Source organism: Lichenostomus cassidix, chromosome Z (assembly GCF_008360975.1).
Source record: "Lichenostomus cassidix isolate B80296 chromosome Z, HeHo_3.0, whole genome shotgun sequence".
Classification (NCBI taxonomy): Eukaryota; Metazoa; Chordata; class Aves; order Passeriformes; family Meliphagidae; genus Lichenostomus; species Lichenostomus cassidix.
This window is the reverse complement of record NC_139511.1, coordinates 54,087,212-54,110,598: the sequence shown is the minus strand read 5'-3', so window position 1 is coordinate 54,110,598 and position 23,387 is coordinate 54,087,212. Positions and strand designations below refer to the sequence as shown.

Below are 23,387 nucleotides of genomic sequence, written 5' to 3'. Positions count from 1 at the left end.
CCACTTCATATTTAACTCTTTGTCTTAACATTGTGAGCAAAGGATTTGTGGTTCTGATCTGCAGATGTTGGTGTCCCTCACATAGTATGGCTTCATTTTCATTCCTTTCTCTTTGTTTTCACCAGCAGAAGATTTATGAGGTGGCATCAGCTGTCAAAACAGACCCTTAGGCTAAGAGGCTGCAGCATAGCTTAAAATCAGTGTTAAGGAGACTGTCCAGGAGCAAAACAGTCCAAATCAGGCAAGCGTAGAAGTACCTTAACACCACCTTTTTGTTTTTTCTCTTCCATGTGAAATGCTCCTCCATGTCACAAATGTTCCTCAGAATTCACCAGATCTCCCATGGTAACCAATGAAGATAAATACAAACAAAAAGTCACAATAAAATGTTTAAAAATAACTCTAAAACATTCCTAACCATTTCTAGAGCACAGCATATACAAAACAGATTGTGGTGTTACAAAGGTTTTCTATTGGTACTTGCATAATGTTACGAAACTTAGTCATACAATACACTTACATTCATCACTTTGATTTTACTACTTGAGAAAGCAACCAAATACAGAGAACACTTATTTTATGGTATATTTAGCCAGTGTAAATTTGGGATTGTATAAAAGTTAGGCTGAACAGAGGTTGTTTACTTAGTTTCTTTTTAAATATAGTAGATATGCATTTTGCATTTAAAAGTTATAGCAACACAATTCTAAGACTTAATTGCCACTGAATTAAACCAGTTTTGTGTTAATTTCACTAACAACAATATGGTGTCATCCAGCAGTGAACCACATAAATTCAGAAAATGTTACAGTAAGACATTTTGGCAAATTTAAACATGGAGTATTTAAAATAAACTTCAATATATACTTGGCAAAGAAAAGATTACCTTCTGCCTCTTTGTGTCTTTCAGGTGGTTATTGCTTCCACTAATTATTATTTAATATTTATATTGCAAACATGCCCAGAAGTCCCACTTCAAATCAATTTGAAATCCACCATTCAAGTCACTACCAGAGCATTTAGTAAGCAGAAGCACTTACCCTAGAGGCCTTTCAATCTATTTCCTGGAATAGTGGAAACACGCAGTTGTAATGCACAGCAGTAGTAAAAATAGGGAAAACCACCAATTAAACCCTGTTACTCAGAAAAAAACCCCTATATAGTATTTGTTCAGACCACTTAACTCTTGAAAGAGACAAACATACAGGTGACTGTTTCACCAAAGGTTCTTTCAATTCAGTTGGATGTTATTGCAGTATTTACTAGAGTTCCTGTTCAAATACAAAAATATAAATTAAAATGTGAGGAATTTGGGCTTGATGTCCAGCATGAAAGTGTGTATAAAAGAATTTGTTGAAATGTTTAGAGGGATCAGATGCATAGTCTCACTTGAACGACTCATTAGGTAACTATATTACATACTTTGTGCACTTAATCTGTAATTATTTGGTAACTGGGATACCAACTCTGGGAATTAATATTGCTGGACAATCTGTTGTCTTGATATTTATAGCACTTTTAGATCCCTGGGATAACTTCTAGTATTTTCTTAATTTCTATAGACAGTTATATCTTGTCTGTGCAAAATGTCTACAGGAGTTGTGTTATAGCTAGCTGTAGTTTCAGGAGACTTTGGCTAGGCTTCTATTTTTGATGGCTGAAGCTGTAAGTGAAACAGTATCTTATATTGCAACTAATGTTAACAACTATGGGAGATTCACCATCTGAGCAACAGCTACTATAAATTCTCACACCCATCTATTACTCTGCTGCATTAATAAATACATCGGGCAATTTGCAGTAAACATTGCCAAAGAATATTTTCACATTTAAAAAATCATGATAATTCATATAAAAAAATGCCTTGAAGAGTTCATGATGGAGGGCATCAGTTACAGGGAGCTATTTCCACTAATTGTGATAAGAATACATTAGTTGATATTGGGCAGGAATGATCAATCATTTGCAAGAGATTACACAAAATAGTAATTTTATTATAGCAACCACTGTAGGGCACCAGCATAGGGCACTGTAGCGAGAAATTCTAAATCTGTTGTCAGTGGGGGTAAAGTTCTCTTGCTTGGCCTTAGTCCAAAGCTGACTCATTTGAAGAAAATGGCTTTTCTGAACAAGAAGAAATAGAAGTTATTTAATGTTTTGGGAAGTATCTATATATACACATATAATTATCTTTTTAATAAACTCTGATGACTATGTTTTATCTATTTTAAGTATTTAAATTTAGGCATTGATATAGTCCCCAAAGTAGGGCTATATGCTCTGTGAATATGGAGAAAAGTAAAGAAACAGTAAGTGAATTTATTATCCAAGTAGAAATGCATGCTTATTTTCTGTATCTGGATACAAACTGGATACTTGAACATACAATTCCCACACACAGGCGAGGAGTTTAGAAAAAATGTCTACTGTACTGTTAAACACAGTGGACTTTTATAAAAATGTGATTAACAGTTTGCTTTGTTGTAAAGATTAAACCCTAATGCAAAGCCCTGTAAGAAACTGGATGAGCAAACAATGATCCTGAACAGGAAATATGAATTGGAGTTACTTTCAAGGACTGGTAGGGGTGTAAAGGACTTTTCACATCTAGTTGCATGTTAAAATCAGGGGCAGGTAAACACCAATATAACATACCATTTTCCTTTGCTGTTCAATGGCTCATATAACACGTAATTTTTTAGCATTTTGCCAATTTCTCAGTAAACAGATTATCATAGTAAAACACTCTTCCAGCTTAGTTGGTGGCGGTCCCAGCAGAGTAGCCAGGGATTAAACGAGCGTGAAAACAAAACTACCTCTGTCCTTAGACTTGGTCTCTGCAGAGTACAATTAAGGAGCATAAGGTGAGCAGCATGCACAAATCCACCCTGCTGTCAGCTTCATGTGCTGTGTTGTGGCTGAGCAGAACTCCAGGCTCCAGGACTGTTAAAATGGCATATTGCACACACAATAGGTTACCAAATACCCATTTCAAACAATCCAGGAAATTCAATAGAAACTCACTGTTTGGATCACAGCTGTACTACTGCGACCCAAACCAAACCAATACCAAAGACATGTGACGTATGCACCGCCTGCTTTTCAAACATGTTATTTGTACATGACTCTGGTCAGTCAACACGCATTTTCAGTACCATAGCATTGCACTGACAGTGTTGAAATACTTGGAAGAGAAAGTACAGCAGTGTTCCAGGGTTTACGTGAAACAGTGTGACAATACGTGCGGCATTAATTTAATTGTTGTTGTTTGCATCCAAGTTTAATGCAGCCTACCCAAACACCGAAGCGTGGGTGGAGGCTGTTAGTTTTTCCCTTGGGTGTGTTCGATCCCTCAAACGCTGGTACCTCCGAGCCAGGCAGCACAAGGTGCGATGGAGCAGGGTGGGATGGCCACGAAGGCGCAAAGCCTAGCGCCTGATGGCGCAAGCCAGCGCCACAGCGCTTTCTACGGAGGGTGTGCAGGCATTAAATTAGGAAGCGGAGCTGCTAACGAGGAAACTTCTATTATTCAGGACTAAATCTGCCTGTGCGACTGACGCGCCCCTGCAGGAGACAAACTAGGACAGGCCCCAGGCCGGGCAGCGGCGGGAGGAGCCATTCCGCGGCGGCGAGACACGGCGAGGCACAGCCCCCTCCCTCCCTGCCGCCGCTGCCGCCTCCCCCGGGCCCCGCCGGCCTGACCCCGCGCCAGCGTCCCCCGCCCCGCCGCGCCCTGCTCCTGCACAGCCCGCCCCCGCCGGGCCCCATTGGCCGCAGCACCCGTCCCTCACGGCGTTCTCCCTGCTCGGCCCCCCGCCCGGCACAGCCGTCCGCCCGTCCCTCCTCCCGCCCGGCACAGCCAGTGCGGGCGCGCCCGCCGCGCCTGCCCGCTCCCCCTCCCGCCCGCTCCCGCTCCCGCCTGCCCGCCTCCGCCTCCGCCTCCGCCAGGTCCCGGGCCCTGCTCCCGCTCCGCCCCCCGCGCCGCTGCAGTGCCTCCCCCGCCTGGCCAGCGGTGCGCGGCGCCGGCAGCAGCAGGGGCGCGGCGGCTTCGCCCGCGGCCACCTCCCCTTCCCCCCGCCGCGTGTCTGCGCGGGGCGTTCATTCCCCCTCCCCACAGCTCCGCCGCCTCCCCGGGCCCCCCGCTGCCGAGGCCGGGGAGGGAGGCGGGAGGCTGAAGCGGCGGGAGAAGGGGGAAGTGTGCGAGAGGAGGCGGGGAGCGAGGGCGGCGGCGGCTGGCAGGTGAGGCAGGCTTCCCTTCAGCCCTCGGCGGCGGGGCGGGTGTGCGGGGCGGCGGCGGCCGTGAGCGCGGGTGCGGGGCCGGGGGGAGCGGCGGTGCCCATCTGGCCGGGGGGCGGGCGGCGGCGGGGCCGGGCCGGGCCGGGCCGCGCTGGGTGGCGGGGGGCGCTGCGGTGTCGCCGCCGGGCGGGGCTGGCGCGGCGCGGGGCCGCCCGCGGGGCAGACCCTGGCGGGGGCCGGGAGGAGCCCGGCTGCTCTGCTGCCTTCTCCCCGTGCGCACCAACTCCGCTCTCCTCGGCGAAAGCTGTAACATTCCTTCTTCCCCCTGAAGGAGAAGAAAACTCCGATTGGATTTAATGCGTTTGCTTGGGGTCGGAAGAAACTCCTGCCTGCTGGATCTGGTTTAGACGCCCCAACAGATAAGGTAAATGGGGAAGGCTCATGGGGAAGGCTTGGGATCAGCAGCAAAAAAAAAAACAAAACAAAAACCCAGAAAAATCCTTCCTCTGGGAGGGGGGTGGAGAGAAAAACAAGCAGTTCACGCTTCGTTTTATATCCTGTTTTTGGCCTTTATTTATTTTCCTCTGTTTTCCGCCTTGGCCTGGATAGTTTAACTGCTCTTTGTGTTTCTCCCCGTCTGTCTGGTTTCATGGAGGCAAGGAAAGAGTCTGGGAGACTGAAAGTTTTTAATCTCATCGGACACAGAAGTTTCTTTGTTCGGTCCGAGAAGGTACTGAGCTGAAGCCGCTCGACTGCGTAACTGCTGCTTCAGCTCCTTCCCTTCCAAAACGTTTGGTAACCCTGCGAGTATAATTAACTTATCGGGAAATGAGAAAGTCCTGAAGGAGGTAATATCTTTTATTTAATCTAAAGATCTTGAGGCTTCGTGCTTCTTGTGTCCGCCTTGTTTTCTGGAATATCTGTTAGTGTCTGGCCGGACTTCTTCAGGATTGCTGTTGAGTTTCTTTGTAAAAATATGCCCTCCTGGTCCTCTGTAAATGTCGCATTTTTTCCCCTCGATTGCTGCAGTCACCCATCTTCTTCCCCTTCGCCCCCTCTGTTCTCAAAGTGACGAGTTGGACTACTTGTTTTTCAGCTTGTACAGCAGCGGTCTGCCTTGCATTTTGATCCTTGCAAAGTTTGTCTGAAGAACCTCCATTTAAACTAAATTATAAAACAAAACAAAGCAGATAGCTAGTTGTCTGACTTCTTTATAGTGCATGCAATTGAAGCTGATAATGTAGACTTGTTTGTTTTTGCGGACCACTTTCCCCTTTCTCATTTTTGAAAGAGCTCATTTTGGAAGCTGGTGAAGGGGAAACTAAATGTGAAGTTTTGGTGTAAGGTTTTGTACTGCTGGTGCTGGTTACACCAACTAACTAGATGCATGTAGTGAAAGCAATATTGCTCACCGCAGGTTTATTTCACATGCCTCAAAGAGGCAATTTTAGATTAGTGCTCTTGTGAAGGTAAGGAGTTTCTTGTATTGTGAACTTTCAAAATGAGGTAGAAGCCATAGCTCTGGAATGTTTGTTCCTATTTGTCAAACTCAGAAGCAACATGTTGGTCAGATAGGATGTGTATGCTTCTGTCTTGCCCGTGTCTGACGTATTGGTGTTTGCGAGTCTTGGACATGGTAATTTCTATGCAATATTTTTAACACTTCTACATATGTAGTTCTTTAACATCACGAAGTAATTTAATGTTTTAAGACAAAATGACTTGAGTCCATCTGTTTGATATACTATGAGGAAAAATGGTAACATATAAATGCCTAAAGCAGGTTCACTGGCTGATAACAAATAAATTATTTGATTTGCGATTTATAGACTTACCTTTCCAGGCAGCAGTAAGGGTTATTCTTAGGCATCAGAAAGGTCTGAACAAAATAAATGGCGGTGAACTTTGCTTTCCTTATATGGCTGATGCTTGGCAGAAAAGCAATGAAGTCTAAATAGAGTAATCCTTTTACAAAGAACCATCCCTTTCCAGAGCAGTGTTTCAGTCCCAATAATGACTTGAGATTCTTGAGGGGAGGGTGAGGAATTGTAGCCGTGCATGACAAATTTAGTTGTAAACCACTATGTTCGTAATCAAGGCAATTTTGTTTCTTTTCAGGCCTTTTGTGTTTCTCATGATGCACTTGATATTTTTCAATGCCCAGTAGAAGAATAGCTCCTTGTAGTAGAGGCACAACTTTTTACGCTGGTGTTTTGTCACCATGGTAGCTATGGATAAGGCCCTTTTTAATGATGAAAGTGTAATTCAGTACTGCTTACAGCTCATGGTTATATCATCGAATGCCATTCATGTCATTAACATAGTTTAGCAGTTATGAAGGAGTGTATTCTTTCTTGAGATCAACCATCTCAACTAAAAATCAGTCTGACATTGATATTCATCTTACGAACAAAATTATTTAAGCTTACACATGGTAGTTCATGTGCTTTAAACAGCGCTTTTATAGCTATGTGCTGATGGCGTGGGGAAATGTTCTTTTGACCTGGCTGGTTCTTACGCATGAATTAAATTAAGGTCAAGTAAACATCGCTAATTTTAAGAATGTATACTTGCAATCAAAGAGCTAGAAGTTGCAGCACATGGCATACTATGGAATGTGATTATCATTAGGATGATTATCATATTAGTAAAAATATAAATAGATCTGTCTTATGCATAAGCTACACAGTAGATAATGCTTAGTGTAAACATAGAGCTCTGTAGGGTATCAGTTTGCACATCATGTTCGTATAGAATGGATGAGAGGGCTCTGTGGAGAAAAATATTAATGATTGAAATTTGCTTAATGTATTAAGCTGGTGGTCTCAGAAAGCAGTGTTATGATTTATTCTCAGTGGAATTTGTTGAGACTCCATAGTCCCAGGCATTAAAAGCCATGCGTGGAAGATCAAAGCTAAGGAAAGGCTCGCACATATGTAACATACATTAGAAGTCGCATGTTAGCAGTAGGTTCTAGAAATAGAAGGGGATGGGAGCAAATTCCTCAACTCGGCTTTCCTGTAGGGCTGTAATGAATCACTGTCTGTCTGCTTTGCGTTCTTGTTTTGTTTTTGTCCTTCCTGCTCCCAAGCAAAAAGGAAAATCTTTTAGGGAAAATGTTGTGTAAAGATCTAATGCTTGATATGTCTTATCTTCAGCAGATTCTCGCTATAGAATAACTTGATCTGCTGAAGAAATGCCTGACATTTAATCCACATAGAGGAATTAGAAATCTAACCTTTTCCAAATGAGTTAGTTGAGTTGGCGGAAGAGTTACTCATACGGATATCCTATGTGAGCGTGCAAATGTTGATGGTGACATTTGAGATAGATAGTTAAATGAAGATTATCTGGAAAATAAAGATTTATAAGCATTTCTATTTTACCTCTATAAACATTTCTATTTTACCTTGTCAGCTTTTGAGTAAGTAGAAAATCTTGTCAGAGGACATTTTTCGTATCAGAATGAAAACACTGAAAGTAGTTTAAGTAGTAAATAGACTGTATTTAACTATGATTGTGGGGTTTTTTTAAGGACTTTTTTTTTTTTTGGTGTGTAAAGGTTACTTCACTGAAATATAGCTTTCACGTTGAACTAAGTACAATGTTTGGGTACTGTGAGTCAAATCTTAAAAAGTAAGATTTCAAAGTAAGGGTGCTGATGTAGGAGAGTTTTATATATCTCCTGTGTAATTAAAATGGAATAAATTATTATTGTTATGCTGGAATCAATGGTATTTTTCTTATGTAGTAATCTCAGGATAATTGGGCTTTTTCTGCTGCCTTGCCCTCATTGTTGCCAGATGAAAAATCGTTTGCACCTGGTGGGCTAATACAATGCTTATTCTTCAAAAACCACTGGCCTATGAAACTGCACAATGCTTATTCTTTAGGAAGAAGGACTGGAAAGCAACCAGCCCAGTTGTGCCAACTTTTACCAGTTCCCAAGCAGTCAGCTATGACTTTGGGGTTGCTGACCACCAGGCACCACCAAAGCAACCCCCAGGACAGAAGAACGCATGCATAAAGGGGAGGGAAAATGTGTTGATGATTTTGGGGAAATGATTATCAAATCTATGTTTATTCCGAGAAAGCAATGAATATGTATGTAAAATATAGTACATAAACAGGAGCTTTTTCTGTACTTAGCATGCACAGTATTTTGGAGGAAATATCCTTGCATGCATTCAGCTGAATAAAGAATGCCTGCTTCTTAGTGCTACATTGGTGGTAAGGAGTTTATTTTTACTGATTTCTGGTAGCAGTTTTGGTGACCCAGATGGGGCCTACTCTTGAATTTCAATGGATCTGAAGGCACATCATTAGTTACCAGTTCTTTTTAAGATACTTGTTTCTCTGATGCTTAAATTTCAGTACAGGTATTTGAGTTATTACTCTACTCGCTTTCTGTAAAGGGGGTACAGAAGCATGGTATTTCAACACTAGGCTGCAATTCCACCTTTAGAAATACATGGGGACTTCTCATAATTGAGAAATAAAGCTGAACAAACCTCTTCCTCTTGTCTAAATGAAACCAAAATGTTGGAGAACATTAGCGTTGCAACTGTCTTGTCTCAGGTAATTTAAATTAAAAAACAGATTAGTTTCTTTCTGTTCTTGGTAGATAATTGTAGATACTTGATACTAAGCGATCATTATACGTAGGAACAAACAGTGATGATTAAGCAGAGTCTGAGGGCAATCTGAACAATCGTGGCTGCTGTGGAGGTCCTGGTAGTTGTAAAAATGTCAGAAGATAATCAAGGCTTTGAAGGCTCAATCTTGTTAGATAAGATGGTTTGTATCGGTTGGGGTATAATTGTCTTGCTTTGAGCTTATAGTGCTCAAGGTCTACTTTTTGTGTCAAATGGCTGGGGCCTGCTTTAGAAATAGAAGAAGCTCAGAGGTGGTTTAAGTATTACTAAAAGTTACAAGTACTTAAAGTGGAACACATATTATGTATTAATTTGGAATGGGTGGTATTTTCCTGAGAAGTGGCCAGGGATCTATTCTTGCTGAGGAAAACTCCAACCCCGGTAAATAAACTCAAAATATTTGAAGTTCTGTTATTATGTTAAAGGTAGATGGAGAAGGATGGTCTTGATATTTGAAGTGCTGTGTTTTGAGTTGTACTGCTGCCTTTGGAGTCTTCTCCCCAATTTTCCACTCTAGTTGGCATGAGAAATTCCTGTAGCAGCTGCATAAGGGGTTCCATCTTCCCAGACAGTTGTGGAAGAAAAGTTTCACATTTTCCCTTTGTCCCATTATGTGGGATCTGTGATTAGTACATTTGCAGAAGTTATTTTTTGAGCCTTCCTTGCTCTCCTTGTCGCTTTTCAATACATACCTTCCAAAACTTCCGAGTTTTAAGAAGCACAAGAGAGGGCATCGGTGCTTTGAGCTACATCAGTGCATCTGCAGAAACATCTGAAATGCAGTGCCAAATGATTTAATGTCATTCACAAGTTTGGTCATCCAGAATGACTATAGATATCATTGTAAGTGTTTGAATGATGGAAAGTGCTTCCAGGCTTGTCTAGAAGACTTCTGATAAACTGCTAAGGTTTGAGAGCTGCTGCTTTTACCCCATGTGACTGTTTTCTTCTTGGCATTACTCTCCCAGAGGGGAGAAATAATAGTTCAGAAGATCAACCCAACTGTCGGCAATTTGATCAAGTTACTGCAGGTCTTTTGTCTTACATGTAACCCTAAAGATAAGGTGGATTTTTGTATTTGAAACTGGGCGTCAGAGAACGTTTATTATTGTGAATTACAAGGGGTTTTTCGTCTGCGGAAGGATTTGGCTTAAAAATCTGTATGTGCTTATGCACCCTCGTGGTGAAAAAACCAAAAAATCTTGGCTGCAGTAGTATTTACGGGGTTGAGGCCTGTATTTTCAGCAAAATTAAACTGAAAAGTATGTCAGCATAGCAGTCTAAATATTTTGTGATTTAAATGCTTTGTAAATGCTCACTTTCCATGCTTATGTTACTGAATGTAATATTTAGATGTTTAATTTACTTAGGTTTCACTTTGGCCTTTGAGGTAGGTGTACTTGAAGGAGGATCAGTGAACATGTAGACAGTAGATAATGTTCACTGATCTTCTGCTGCTGGTATGTTTGCTTGCTGTGGCATGTTAGTCTGTGGTGGCCTGGAATGTGAGGTTGGTAGTTAGCTCCCTTTAGGTGAACATGCTCATTTTGGGTTACTTCTGGTCACATAATCATATGTGGTGCTAACCCGGAGCTCTGTCGGTCATTTAATTTCTGAGGTGCTCTATATATTTTGGGGATTGGCAGTAAAATTCATCACTGAGGGAGAAAATTCAAAAGCTCTTGTCTTTGTGATTCATACCTATTCAGTCTTTATAACCATTTATTTCTGCTGTGCTTTAATAAATTTACACAAGGTGATTTATTCTAAGTAATTAACGAGTTCTTTAAACTTCTTGGAGGAGTTACAGACAGAGGGAATTGAGTGTGCAGTGCTAGAAAATAGTATTTGGAACAAACCTACAATTTTACTTGTGACTTTTGTCAGGTCACTGTTGTTGGTTCACATGTGGGTGTTGGCAAACTTAAAAACAAGGTAACAAATATTAAGGACTCCTAAGTAAGAGGTGAAAAAGGATGGAAATAGACTTGTAAAACTGTCTTTCTCAGAATTTGAGAGGGAGGGAAAATCAGTTGGAGCTCAGAATTTGTCAATCCATCTGGCTCTGATCCTGATGATAAGATCAGAAGCATGGATATGGGGGAAGAAAAAACCTGCAAAGCTTTACTATTTTACTGCAATGTTGTTCAACTATAGTGCATTTTCTGTATGTCTTTTAGGAGAGTTTTGTTTTTTTGAACAACGTTTTGTGAGGGTGTGGGCTTTCTGTGGCTATTAGACAATCCTGTTCTTCCAGTGTGTTATTCTTAAGTTAGATGTTAAGGGTTTGGTATTTCATCTAACTAAATGAAAATATAAGTAATACAAGTACATGAAAAGCAAGATATACTTTAAATAGACTTTAATAGATTCAAATGAGGTAAATTTACTCTTTCACTTGTATTTATCTTTGTGAGTTCATAAATTTTTCAGGAATTATTTATTTTGTTTTGCTTTACTGAAACAAAGCAGAAGAAATGCTGAGGATCCTGGCATTACTCGGTGGTTTTGCAATGCTGTTCTTACTAGAAAAAGACAATAAAGCAAGCAAACATTTCTGTAGGAAATTGTGAGATCTGTTGGAGATATACTGTCAAGATTTCAAATGTCCTGTAGTCTTTCAAGACATTAGTTACTGAATTGGTTTTGCAGCAGTGGATAGTGACACATCAAGGGAAACATTATGGCCTTATCAATGGAGCAGGTTACAAGAAATCATTGCAGAGTGGGAGAGAAACATGTTTTTAATGTTTTTCTTGTGTCCTGTTTCTTACTTTGCTTCTTCCTTTACATAAACTAACCAATCAAGAACCAATAAATTGTTCCTTAACCTTTTGAAAATGGTATTTCTCTCTGTGGAGTGAGGCCCTGCTTATTTTCACTGAATTTAAATATATATTTGCTCATTTTAGATCTGTAGCTTATGCATCATTCCACTGGTATTAAATCTTGACCAAGTTTTAAATTTCAGATTTGGAGTATTAAATATCTACAGAGGAATAACTTTCCTTCAAAAACAGAATGCTACTAATTTCCTCAATTTTGTACTAACTTGGTTTTAGTCTTTGAGAAGTCTGAGGTACACATTGGACAGTTCAAATTATTTGCAATCATAGCTATGAAATTCTCTGAAATTCCTGCATTGTGCTCTTGAGTCACCTTTTCCTATTCCGAGAAAAGACGGTGACATGTTAATAGCAAATCAGCATGGTACTGTCCCACTTTTTGCTTCAATAGTGACAAAGTAGTATTGTACCTCTTTTTTTGCTCATGCTCGAGAGCACAGGGTGTCAGAAGTTAAGTAACACTTTAAGTTGGGTTATTATTAAATCAACTTTGAATTCAGTTTTGAGGCTATAATTAGCATTTTGATGAGAAAGAAGACTCTTTAGTTCAACTTAAATCTTCTGTCAGGTGAAAAACTTGTTTTTGCCTTCAGATAGTGAATTATTTTCCCTAGTGAAAACAACACTTTTAAGAGAAAGTGTAATTAAATATAATTGTCTAAATTCCAAGTTATTTGTGAAAAATTTACTATACACAGTAAACTATTGTCCTTCCCTATCTAAAGAGGCAAAAATACCGTAGAAACCATTCAGGAATGGCCTTCTGCTAGTTTTTTTGTATAAGTTGCTTATCTGATCTGCAAAATGCCTGGTAGAGTAAAATAAAAATAACATTACAGCTGTCTTTAATCATCATCCATTCACTTAGATGAACGCAACACTAAGTAAGAAAAAATAAATCAGTACAAAAATACTAACTTAAATGTTTCATCACTATGTTGGGAGTGAAAAGAGATTATAAGTTGGCAAAAATCAAATGTGTGTTGTGAGAGAAAAGCTGAGTAAAGAGAGGACAAGCAAAATGATGCTTATCCACATGGAAGATGTGAAGAGTATTGTAGTTAGAGCTGCAGCCAATGCAGAGAGGAGTAATTCTTCAGCATCACCATTGCGAACAACTAATTGGATGTATTGGGAGCTGTGTATCAGTTGTAAAATTAATGTAGAGAAAGACAATAAACAGAGCTGGGTAGGTTCAGGTGTTCCTTTGTATGTCCAGGACAATGACTATTAAAAGCTGAGAATGTTGAGGTAATATATGACATAATTATTGTATAAACTAGAGGGAGAAGATGCTTATAATCTGGAAGATACAGATTTTTTCTTTGTTTTGTCTTTTTAACTTTTGCTTTTTTTTAAAATAGTGGCTACTTATTGTAGCAGTGAAAAAGGTGTATTAAAGTAAAACTATTTTTAAAGCTGCATTGTGAATAAAAGCTTCTGGTTTTGGTACTACATATGGCGATTTATACTAACATGTAAGACCAAAAACCAAACTGGCTTATTGAGGTCGATAATACTTAAAAGAGAGAGACAGAAGTGTTCTTTAAAGGAGGAAGAATTATAAAGTAAAATGGAAGTCCAGTTCCATATACTATTACTCTTCAAGTACTAACTTCCATTAGAGCATTGCATGGTCTTTTAAGTGTTTGGGTGCGTATTTATTTGTGGTTTTTGGTAGGATATATTTTTTTGAAATCTACCAAATACAAAATGGGAAATGAGTATACATATCCACATGTACTTCCTTTGAACTCTGATCTCTAATGTGTTTCCATTTGTCTTCCTGTTACCATAGATTGAATTATGTAACATGTCTGGATTTGGTGCAGCAGTTTTTCTGGGCAGTTAATAGCTGGTGGGTTTTGAGTGTGGTTCTTCCTTCCTCTCCCATGTACCCAACAGCTGCTTACTTTGTATCTCAAATGTTCTGGGCCTGCTGTGTTCTTTTCGCCTCTGTCCTTTGACCCATCCTAGATTTAGGTAGGAATTCTGGCAATTGCATTTTTGAGGGGAAGTGCATGGAAGGCAGGGCATCGGGGGCTGGGGTTTTTTTATGTGTGGACCATACAATTGAGTAAGCAAAATATATAATTAAAATAACAAACAATCTTCTGATAAGTTCATTTTTAAACTTATTTTTCCTTCTTTCTGTTTTCTGTGCTGACCTGTTTTGTGTTGCAGATCCCCTGAATTTTTCTGCAGGCAATTATGTACAGAGTCTGGTTAATAGATGAGAATTTTTCTTTTAGATTGAAATACTGCATATTTACAGCAGTGCAGCTTGCTTGTCAAAAACCATTGGTGTCTGCTGCAGATGGCTGCATATTCTTAAGGAGTGGCTTCCTGGCTGCATTGTACATGAAGTGCCAAACACTGAGAGCAGTTTTGTTCTGGAATGCCAAAATACATTAAATCCATTCAGGAAGCAGCATATGTCAAACGAATAAAAATATCATATTCATGTGAAACAGAATGTGGTAATTAGGTTTTTCAAACCTATTTTATTTCCTGAGCTAAGAGTTTAAAAAGGACTTTTTGAATTGAGGATAGTATTAAATACCAATTGCTGACTTAAACTGTTAGCATTCTCACTGCAGTTTGTTTCCCCATCCCCTATTTTTTCTTTGTTTTACATGTGCCATAGCTGGAAGTTGAAATGAGGATTCTATCAATAGGGATGAAGGAATAGGAAAAAGATAATTATGTTTTCCTCCTTGGATATCCAGGCGTGTGCACAGTGTACATGTTTTCATTGGGTGATATGTTTTTTTTGGTTTGTTGGAGGTTTTCATTTTGTTTTTTAGGATTTTTTTTTTTAAGCTAGTAGTGTATGTGCTTCTTTACAGCACTGTGAGAGAAATACGTAATTGCTTGATTCTGCAGGTAGAAAACCATGGTTGATAAAAATAAAAATGAGCAGTGAAGGATTTTGCTTCTGCCCAATGAGTAATTCCAACAAGTTCTCGAGACAGGGAGTACAAACATATACAACTAATAGCTCCAAATGTTGTAGGGTTTTATTGTAATAAAGACACAAGTCCAAGGCCAAGCATTTTGTTGCATATTACTCCATTTTGGCAAAATAGGTGGTAATTTCTCCTAGTTGGAAGGCAAAGGTAGTAAAAATTGTATAGACAAACACATGTATCTCTAGAAGCTGTAATTTCATCTGTTCAGTTTCTAATATATTGCATAATCTTTTCTTATCTGAAATGATTGAAAGCCTTAATTTTTCCTCTGTCTTTAAGCCAGAGGACTGAAGTCTATATCTTTTTAAAGCAATTTTGCTTGTTCTTTCTGAATGTTGTTTTTCTCTTGTTTGTTCTTTCTGTTCAATCACTATGATTAGAAATGGAGTTAAAAATTAACTTTAGTAAATTAACTTACATAACATCCTAATTGCTGTTCGGTCTTGTGTAAGAAATGAGAGGTCTCTGAAAGAGAAGAGAGGGCAAGTGTTTTACTTCCATAGCTGTGGAAGGCAAGGATTTATTTAAGACAATCATTTAATAATAAAGTAGCTTAATGTGAAGCAGAGGCTGTAGCAGAGGCCATAACTACTGTAATTTCTGTCCTTTTTTGGAGTGATTGTAAGAGATCAGTTGTAAAGCAGGGTTGGAACCAAGCTTGAAATGTTCCTGTCTCTTGGGTTGAAAAAAGGAGATGCTACTGGATTTGTTTTGTGGTTTAAATTGCACTCCCTGAGATTTTCAGCTGTCCTATGGAAATGGTACCACCATTTGAAGGTGTACTAATCTGATGAGAGATGAGGCAAATCCTGGAGCTGCCTGTTTGTATCTTGGTCCAAGTCAGCTGGATTATTGTCTGCTTTTGCATTTATTCTGGCAGTCCAGCTGCTTTCCCTGATTGTGATGTGTGTTAGTTTGATTGCTCTCATCCTTCTTTGGGATGGTTAGGAGAAAATCAATAGAAACATGTTCAGGTATACATGAGCTCTTCTCCTCAGCCTTTGTTCTTCTTTGAAGTATGGTGTTTATCTTCAGTCTAGTCACCAAATCCTGTGTTTCACGAAGGAGTAGGGGTCCCATTAACTGCAGAAAGGCCTGACCTGTTCAAGCACACCTAATTCTAGTGTTTCTGCTCATCTGCCAGCTATTAGTGGCTGCAGGAGTGTTCTGTAGCCATTGAATTGTCGGAAGTACCAGAAGTAGTAACGCAAAGAAATGTTTTCTCAGGTCTGTGTTTTCCTTTTGTTCTTTTGTGTATCTGAAATGTACTTCAGGTGTACCATAGCAAGTATCTATGGGTGTTCCTCTCCTTCCTGCACCTTAGACCTAGCTGTTAATTCTGTTGAGTCTGGCCTGACTGGTTGCTGACATTTTCAGTGTGAAGTATCAAGTTAAGAGCTTACATGCACTTCAGCCCTTGCCATCACTAGTAGCGGGAATTAATTTTCAAACAGACTTGGAAATTAGTTCACATACCTGTGTTCAAGTTGGAGTTGCTACTGTCGTGTTAATGCAGTTCTCTTCGAAGCATAATCTTTAACACAAAATTTTGGGTTTTTCCGTTTGGTGCCTGCAAGTGTTGCAAAGTGCAGTGTACTTGCAACAGTTACAAGATTGTGTCTTTTCTCACTCTTTGACCAACTGAAAGTGTCATCAAATCACTTGTCATTTCTGGTTTTAATAGACAAATAATGCTATGGAGTCTGCAGGGTTTTTTTTTCCTCCTTGGCATTTATTCAAAAATTTTTTTTCTAAAATTCTTCTATGCTGTTGATTGTAAATGTCTATTTTATACCTCGCCATTAAGCAGTTGTGTTGTTTTATCTTTGGTTGTTTTGTTTCTTTTTAAGGTACTTTGTAACTTAAGTTTACTCTGTGTGGGTAAATTAACAATGACATGTAACTGCTGTGACTTTTAAAAGTATGCTGGCTGTTACGGTTTGTTTCATCCTTTCTTGCGGTTTCTTCCTGAATATGTCCCTTCTCCTTTGGTTCTCCAAGACCTTGGTAATGTAGACTTGGGAGCAAACCAGAAGACAACATCATGGAAGAATTTTTTAAATGAAAAAAGCTATTTCTATTTCTTCCTATCAAGATTTACTGTTAAGTCTGTTTTTGAGGTGCATGGTGTGGGTGCCTCTTAGTTAATCAACTGATTGGAGTGGCTGTAGAAGAGGAATTTAGATGAGAAACTTGGGTGCACTGTAGAGACTGGTTTCATCCATACCAATTATTAGCCTTACTTTCCATCCAAACATCTGAAGGTTAATAGAAAATGTCTTATTGCATGGACTTGATATAGGACAAGTCACCTTTACCGTCAAGATTGGAAATGGGTTGCATTCTGCTCTAAGTCATAGGCATCCCCTGCTATAAAGTGTCAGCTTTGTAATGCTCTAAGAAGCTTGAACTGCGTTTTGTGTATCTTTACTTACATTTTAGGAACAGTGGCACACATGGAAGATACATCTAGATCAGTGTCACAGTTGCGTATATAAATATCAATTTTTATAACTCTATTCAGTGTATGTATTTATTGTTTGAATTGCAGGTTAATATTAATTGAATATTTTTCCAATTTTTTTTTAACCTTAATACTACAATGAGGCCAAAGTGAACAACCGAGGCTTTTTATCATTAGTGCTTCTTTACAAAGCATCTCCTTGTTTTGGTCACTTTAGAATTCAAAAAGTGCTTTTGCTTTGGTTAAAAGAAAGTTAGTGTATGTAAATTTTGAACTTATCATGTTGGGGATGGTGGTCTGTGTACTTTTGTGTGCTTTATTCTCATTCCCTCAAGCCTTTTATAAATTTAAAGCATTGCTTTGTAGGCAAGTAATTGACTTTTTGTTGCAAAAACATGCACAGCACTTGCTGAGCAACAGTGTCTTAAGGTTAAGACCACATCCTGTAAATATTTCTTTCAGTTCTGTAGAATATAGCCTGTTGATACAGTCACTTTCTGGACCAAACTTTTAACTGGGTTGACTGAGCGTCCTTGCTTCTTCTTGGCTACTTGTAGATATTTAGCATGGCTCATTTTTCTTCTTGCAATTCCTTCATCCTGCCCCCTCCACCAAAACTATGAATCCAAGGCAAACTGAATTATAAATGTGACACACATGAATGAATTTTGCCATCAACCTGTGCTGTTGTGAGCATTAAAATACTCTTGCATATGGTTTTTGATACATCTTTCTCATATTAAAAGAAGAATACCAGGAATAATGAAGTTATCACCTTTACTTTAAAGGAGTCATAACTTAGACAGCATGTGACTAAATGTCTAGCCTTACATTGTGCTGCATCTTCTCTGACTCCTCTGCATGCTTCCTCTTTGCTTCCGGTGTGGTTGTTTGCATCAGAAGGAAGACAAGGTATTCAAGGGGAAGACAAGGTGTTGAAGGTGGAGACATGGTACTGAAGTTCAGTGAGTTGTTGAGCAAACTGATCTAAGTGAAAAAAGAAAAAAGCGACCCGCAATGTCTTGCAGGGTTAGACTTTTTGGATCAGTTACTGATTGGACTTATGGTGTGGCTGTGCAAACCCTAGCTGTACTAAGAGGCAGGTGTGAGGCAAAAGCAGGGATTACTCTTGTTTCAGTAGGCTCTAGTTTGATTTCTGCACAATGGAGATTGACTTGCCTTTTGAGTTCCAGTTGCTGGTTTGGAATAGTCTTCCACTTACCTGCAGTAAATGTAGATATCACCATTCATCATCCTTGATAATACATACATGAAAGTCAAAAGTGCAGTTAAAAACTGGGATACTTACCCAGCTGCATCTCCTATTGGCAGATTTAAAGTCTACCACCTCCCATCTTTCCTGGTTTTTCTTGCCATAGGGAGATTGACTTCTAGACTTGAGACAGTAGGCTGGGTACTTAAAGTTTCTCTGTAAAATGGTTCTTAATTGCGGCAGGAGTGGAAAATAACTAACCAATGTAAGAGCTCAAGTTGGAAAAGGAGAAGAAACAATGAAGTCCTTTTCTCCTGAAAGCTACGTTTCAGAGCACTTGCTTTTGAGACTATTATACCTAGCCTCTTTAGTTCCTTGGGTTTCTGGTGGCTGTGTGTCTTTCATTATCTAGAGGGATCTCTTGATTGAAATGTGTAGGTCAACAGTATTTGAATGAGGCATGCTATGTTTTCAGATTAGACCTCAAGGTTAGTGTGAGTGGAGAACTGACAGGTGATGGGCAGTTGGTATGATTAGTAAACAAGTTCGTATTTTATGTATTATGACAAAATGATGGACTCAAAAATGTCTGTCACTTACAGCGTGCAATGCCTTTACAGTAGTTTACTTTTTCATTTTAGGTGGGCAGTGTAGAATCACCTTCATTCATGGAGGTATTAAAAGTGCAAGATAATTTAGGGGGCAGAGGATGGAAGAGTAGAAGCCAGTTAGCTTCCTCAGTGTTAAATCTTCTGGGAAGATTGCCAGCTGGGTGTGGAGGTGCTGTGGGGCTGTAGTAAGGAGCCATGTATAGTGGCCTCTCTTGACTATGCTGCACTCATGAAGTGCAGGTGACTTCTGATCTTTCCCTCGTCTTTCCAGAAGGGCCAAGCCCCTCTATGAGGGAGGAGGTGCCACTCATGGGTGTGAGGTAAACAGAAACAGCTGGTACTTGTGCTGTTACCCAGTTTTTAAAAGTCTCTGATACTGTGCTTATCTCTGCTTCTCTGGAGAGACTGGAGTGCAGTGATCTTTTAAAGCACTAGGTAATAAAATGCATTTCTTGTTATCTGAGTTTAAATTGCTCCCTGCAATGCACTTCTTAGAGTCATCACATGAGAAACCTTTAAATTGAGTTGTGTGGACTTCTTCCTTCTTCAGGCACACCAGTGTTAGTAGCAATTACTTGTGTGAGAGAGCTTAGCTGAGCATTGCCTGCTTCCTGGAATACTTTGGTGTCAAAGGGATAGTTCTCAACACGTCCTTAAGCAGTTAAGCTATTTCTCATGACAGCCTATTTGTATATCCTGCTCTTTAATCTACAAAATAACTGCTTATCTTATGCTTGATTGATAAGTATTTGATGTTGCATGTCAGGCAAAATAGTGGTTGCTGTAAGATATTTTGTTTTCATGGGGTTCAAAGATGGAAAAAAAGCTCAGAATATACGAAGTCCCAAATTGTCTTGAATACTATATTTGAGAAGATAACTTATGTATTAGGCTTTCTCTTTCAAAATTATGTAGTACAAGGATTAAGCTATGCAGGATTTGGAGATACTGAATTCTTCCTGAAGGTGGTTTCTAAATGGTGATCTTCTGCATGCCCAAGAGGAACAAGTACAATCATACTAATTTCTCTGGGACTGAAATTTTGAAAATGTGATGCGAAGATTGGTGGTGTCTTTTCCTACCTTCACCCCCAGATTAATTATATACTAGGATTTTTCTTAAATGCATTCACAGTCTAGTTAGGAGTTAAAACACTGAAGTGTCTGTTGACCTTGCACGTGAGCATGGAAAAAGTTGTGCATTTTTTCATGTTTCCTTCATACGTTATTTCATTTGTGACAGTCTATCTGTAATAAGAATCTAGAGTGTGGTAAATTGGAATTGCCTCTGAACCTGAGGGCAAGTGTATCTGTTTTTGGTACAGTTTCATATTTGCATTAATCCCTCCCCTCTAAGTGAATGTGTAACTGAAATACTATCAACCATATTCACTTTTTCTGTTTTTGAAGTTACCTTTCTCCTTCATTTTTTCCACTTAAAACACCAAGTGAGGTTTTTTTCCTTTTTTGCTGCTGCAGTTTTGGTATTTTGGGGAAGTGTCAGATTTTCAGAAACTGGAATGTAGTTTCAGTGCATCTGTCATGTCTTAAAATGCTGGGCAGAAAAGGTCTGTGAAAGATAACTATGTATTTTCACATTTATTCTGCTGTCTGATTAGAATATAACTTGAACAGTGCTTCTTAGGTGTATGTGCATGTATTTATATCTCTGTATCTTGAAATAAGGGCGGGGAGGAAAGGGTATTTGAAAATCCATAAAAATGACTCGTTCTCTCTCTAGGATTATGCATTTTCTGTTATGTATCAGTCCTGACACTTGGATATGAACTGTGAGTCTTGCATGCTGGAATAATAGCCAGTAGTGAAACTGAGTTTAGTGAGATTAACATATACTTCTGGAGTGGGTTCCTTTCCACCCTTCCCCTTGAGTCATTGATCTAGAGAAAAACTTAGTATCCAAGGTAGAATTTAAGTGTTTAGGTTAAAATCAGTCAGCTACTCAACATCAAGTACTTGAGCTTGCAAAGTGTCTGCAAATTGATCCATGTCCTGCCAATCACCTAGCTTCCAGTAACCCGATTATCTTTTAATACTTTGAAGGATAGTAGTTAAGTGTGTTTAGGCACTTATTACTGTTTTGGTTTTTTTTAAGTAGAATAAATATATATCAAAACAATTTTGTGTGATATAGGCAAACTAGTTTTTGTATGTTACTTGTAATTATATGTACCCTCTGTTTGTCCACCGTAATGGAAACAAATATGCAAAGTATTTACTTGTTTTCAGAATGTAATTGAGGAGAGCTTTTAGTTTTTTATTCAGTTCATGCCCCACTGCATTAATATAGTTGCTAAAGTATTGATTCTTTATGTGCACTGCTAGTAATTATGCTCATGAATTTTTAAGTTCCTATTTTTCTCTTATTTGGAACTTTGGATTTGGCTAAACTATGCTTAAAAAATTTAAACAGCATTTTCAAATTTGTTATGGTAGATAAAGAAAATGGAGGGGAAGAATCCTGTGGTACTAAATTATTTTTTCCTGTTCATTGTGAAAGCAAGATGTTAGATTTTATGCATAGATCTACTGATGCAGTAGAGCTGACTTAATAAATATCTCAAATAGTCATTTTTTACATTATTAAAACTGGATTAAGTGAACAGTTCTAAATGGCTGCTTTAAGTGATATTTTCCATTGCTCAGTGCTATCAGTACTTGCTCTTATGTTGCTAAGATAGTAGTATGATGATGCTTCTTGGCTCTGGGTGGAAAGAAGTATCCATTGTAGTATCCATTGTGAATGTTCCATCTGGCATCTTTTTCCAGTAAGCCTCTGCAAAGTGATAGATACCCTTGGTTTATAATGTAATATTGCCAGTGATTTTAGCATAGACTGTAGTATAGATTCTTGCAAACTCTTAAGTGATTTATAGTAGTATTAACCCCACCTGATTTTTCACAGTACTTAAGCAAAATTTCATATAGATAAGCAGACCCTGATAATTCATGTCATATATGGAAAAAATGGAGTAAGAGTAACAGGGGACTAGAAACAGTAAAATGGAAAAAATTGTTCTGGTTTTAAGCACATTTTTTTTGAAATGCAGCGTGGTTTTCACAATTGTGGTAGTGGAGTAAAATGCAAGTTGATTCTTTTTCTAATTGTCTTTGCAGCCACAAAAGCTCTGAGATATTGTCTGCAAGGGCTGATTTTAGGTATTCAACTGCACAAATCTGTCTAGTTCTGAAAAGTCCTGGCTGTTCATAACTATTCTGAAATGAGTTGATAACTCGAATGTAATATGGGTTCTTTTTCATATAGTGGCCTGCCCATCAGGAGTTTGAGTTGGAATGGCTTGTTGGTATTAATTAGGCAGTGTGTTTTAACTAAAAATTACAAGTCTGTGGTAATGAAAGAGCCAGAAGGAGACTGTAGCCTTAGCTTACTTAACTTTCTAAGTTACCCTGTTGGCATTAGGAGAAGAAATGTCGAAGGTCTTCTAATGACGTGTAAAATATGTATTTTTGTACTTCTCTTCAACCCTTAACTTTTGGAGTCTAGTTTACCACTGAGCACTTGTATCATGGATGCCAGGTAGCCACAAACTTGAACAGGTAATCTGGAAAAGACAACATGTTCAGCAGTCCATTCTTTATCTGCAAAGATGCTACTTACATCTCAAATTGAACAGAATCTTCTGTGGAAGACAGCAAGACAAGAGAGAGGGAAGTTAGTCAGTTCTCCTTAGCTATGAGCTTAGAAAGCTATTCCAGGCTTTACATCATAGGCCATCAGTTCCTAAACAGGGTGTGTATGAAGGGAGTTGCTGGCTAGATAGAAACTTGATTTAATGTGATACATATGTTAGTATTTTCAGCCATGCAAGAATTTTGGCTTTAGGTGGGAAAGCAGTAGGAAATTTTTAGGAGGAAGATTCCAGAGCCAGCGCTATAAGGGACAGGAATCCAATTTCTTTATTCCTGAGAAAGCCAGGAAAGCAGGAGTACATCATGAACTGTGGCATCCTTCAGAGTTTCTAGTTGTGGTGGCCACAGCACCATGGGGAGCTGATACCAGCAATGTTTTGGAAAAGGTAGCTAAGATCTGTTGAACAGCTATATTACTATGAACAATTTAGGGTTTGTTACATCTCAGAGGGTTCTGGCAGTGGCAGAAACACTTATTGTATTGACACTTCTGTTGCTGCTGTTTGTCTTAGAAACTTTAGGAATCGTGAAGCTCGATTTTGTGATTGCATATTAAGTGCTTATCAGGATCTGATCTCAAGAATCATTTCTTTTATGAAAGATTCCATTTATCAACATAGAAACCTAGATTTATTACACTTTTTTTTTTTGTGGGATGTATTAGCTGTTTTAAAAACAGATGAGAAACCATTCTTCTGTATTTTGGCACTTCATTTGAACTG

At 39.1% G+C, this 23,387-nt stretch overlaps 1 protein-coding gene across 7 annotated transcripts in view; it reads left to right on the top strand.

Moving 5' to 3' along the window:
• The first annotated feature begins 4,096 nt into the window (after nucleotides 1-4,096).
• Nucleotides 4,097-23,387, top strand: part of ERBIN (erbb2 interacting protein) — a 115,186-nt gene continuing 95,895 nt past the window's right edge. For 2 of the 7 annotated variants that reach the window (XM_085042703.1, XM_085042704.1), the window contains exon 1: nucleotides 4,467-4,660. The gene's annotated coding sequence lies outside the window, so the exon portion shown is untranslated. Of the gene's footprint in view, nucleotides 4,240-4,290; nucleotides 4,310-4,466; nucleotides 4,661-23,387 lie in introns of those variants that run through there. The other 5 variants (XM_085042705.1, XM_085042702.1, XM_085042698.1 and 2 more) reach the window with 4 other exon arrangements.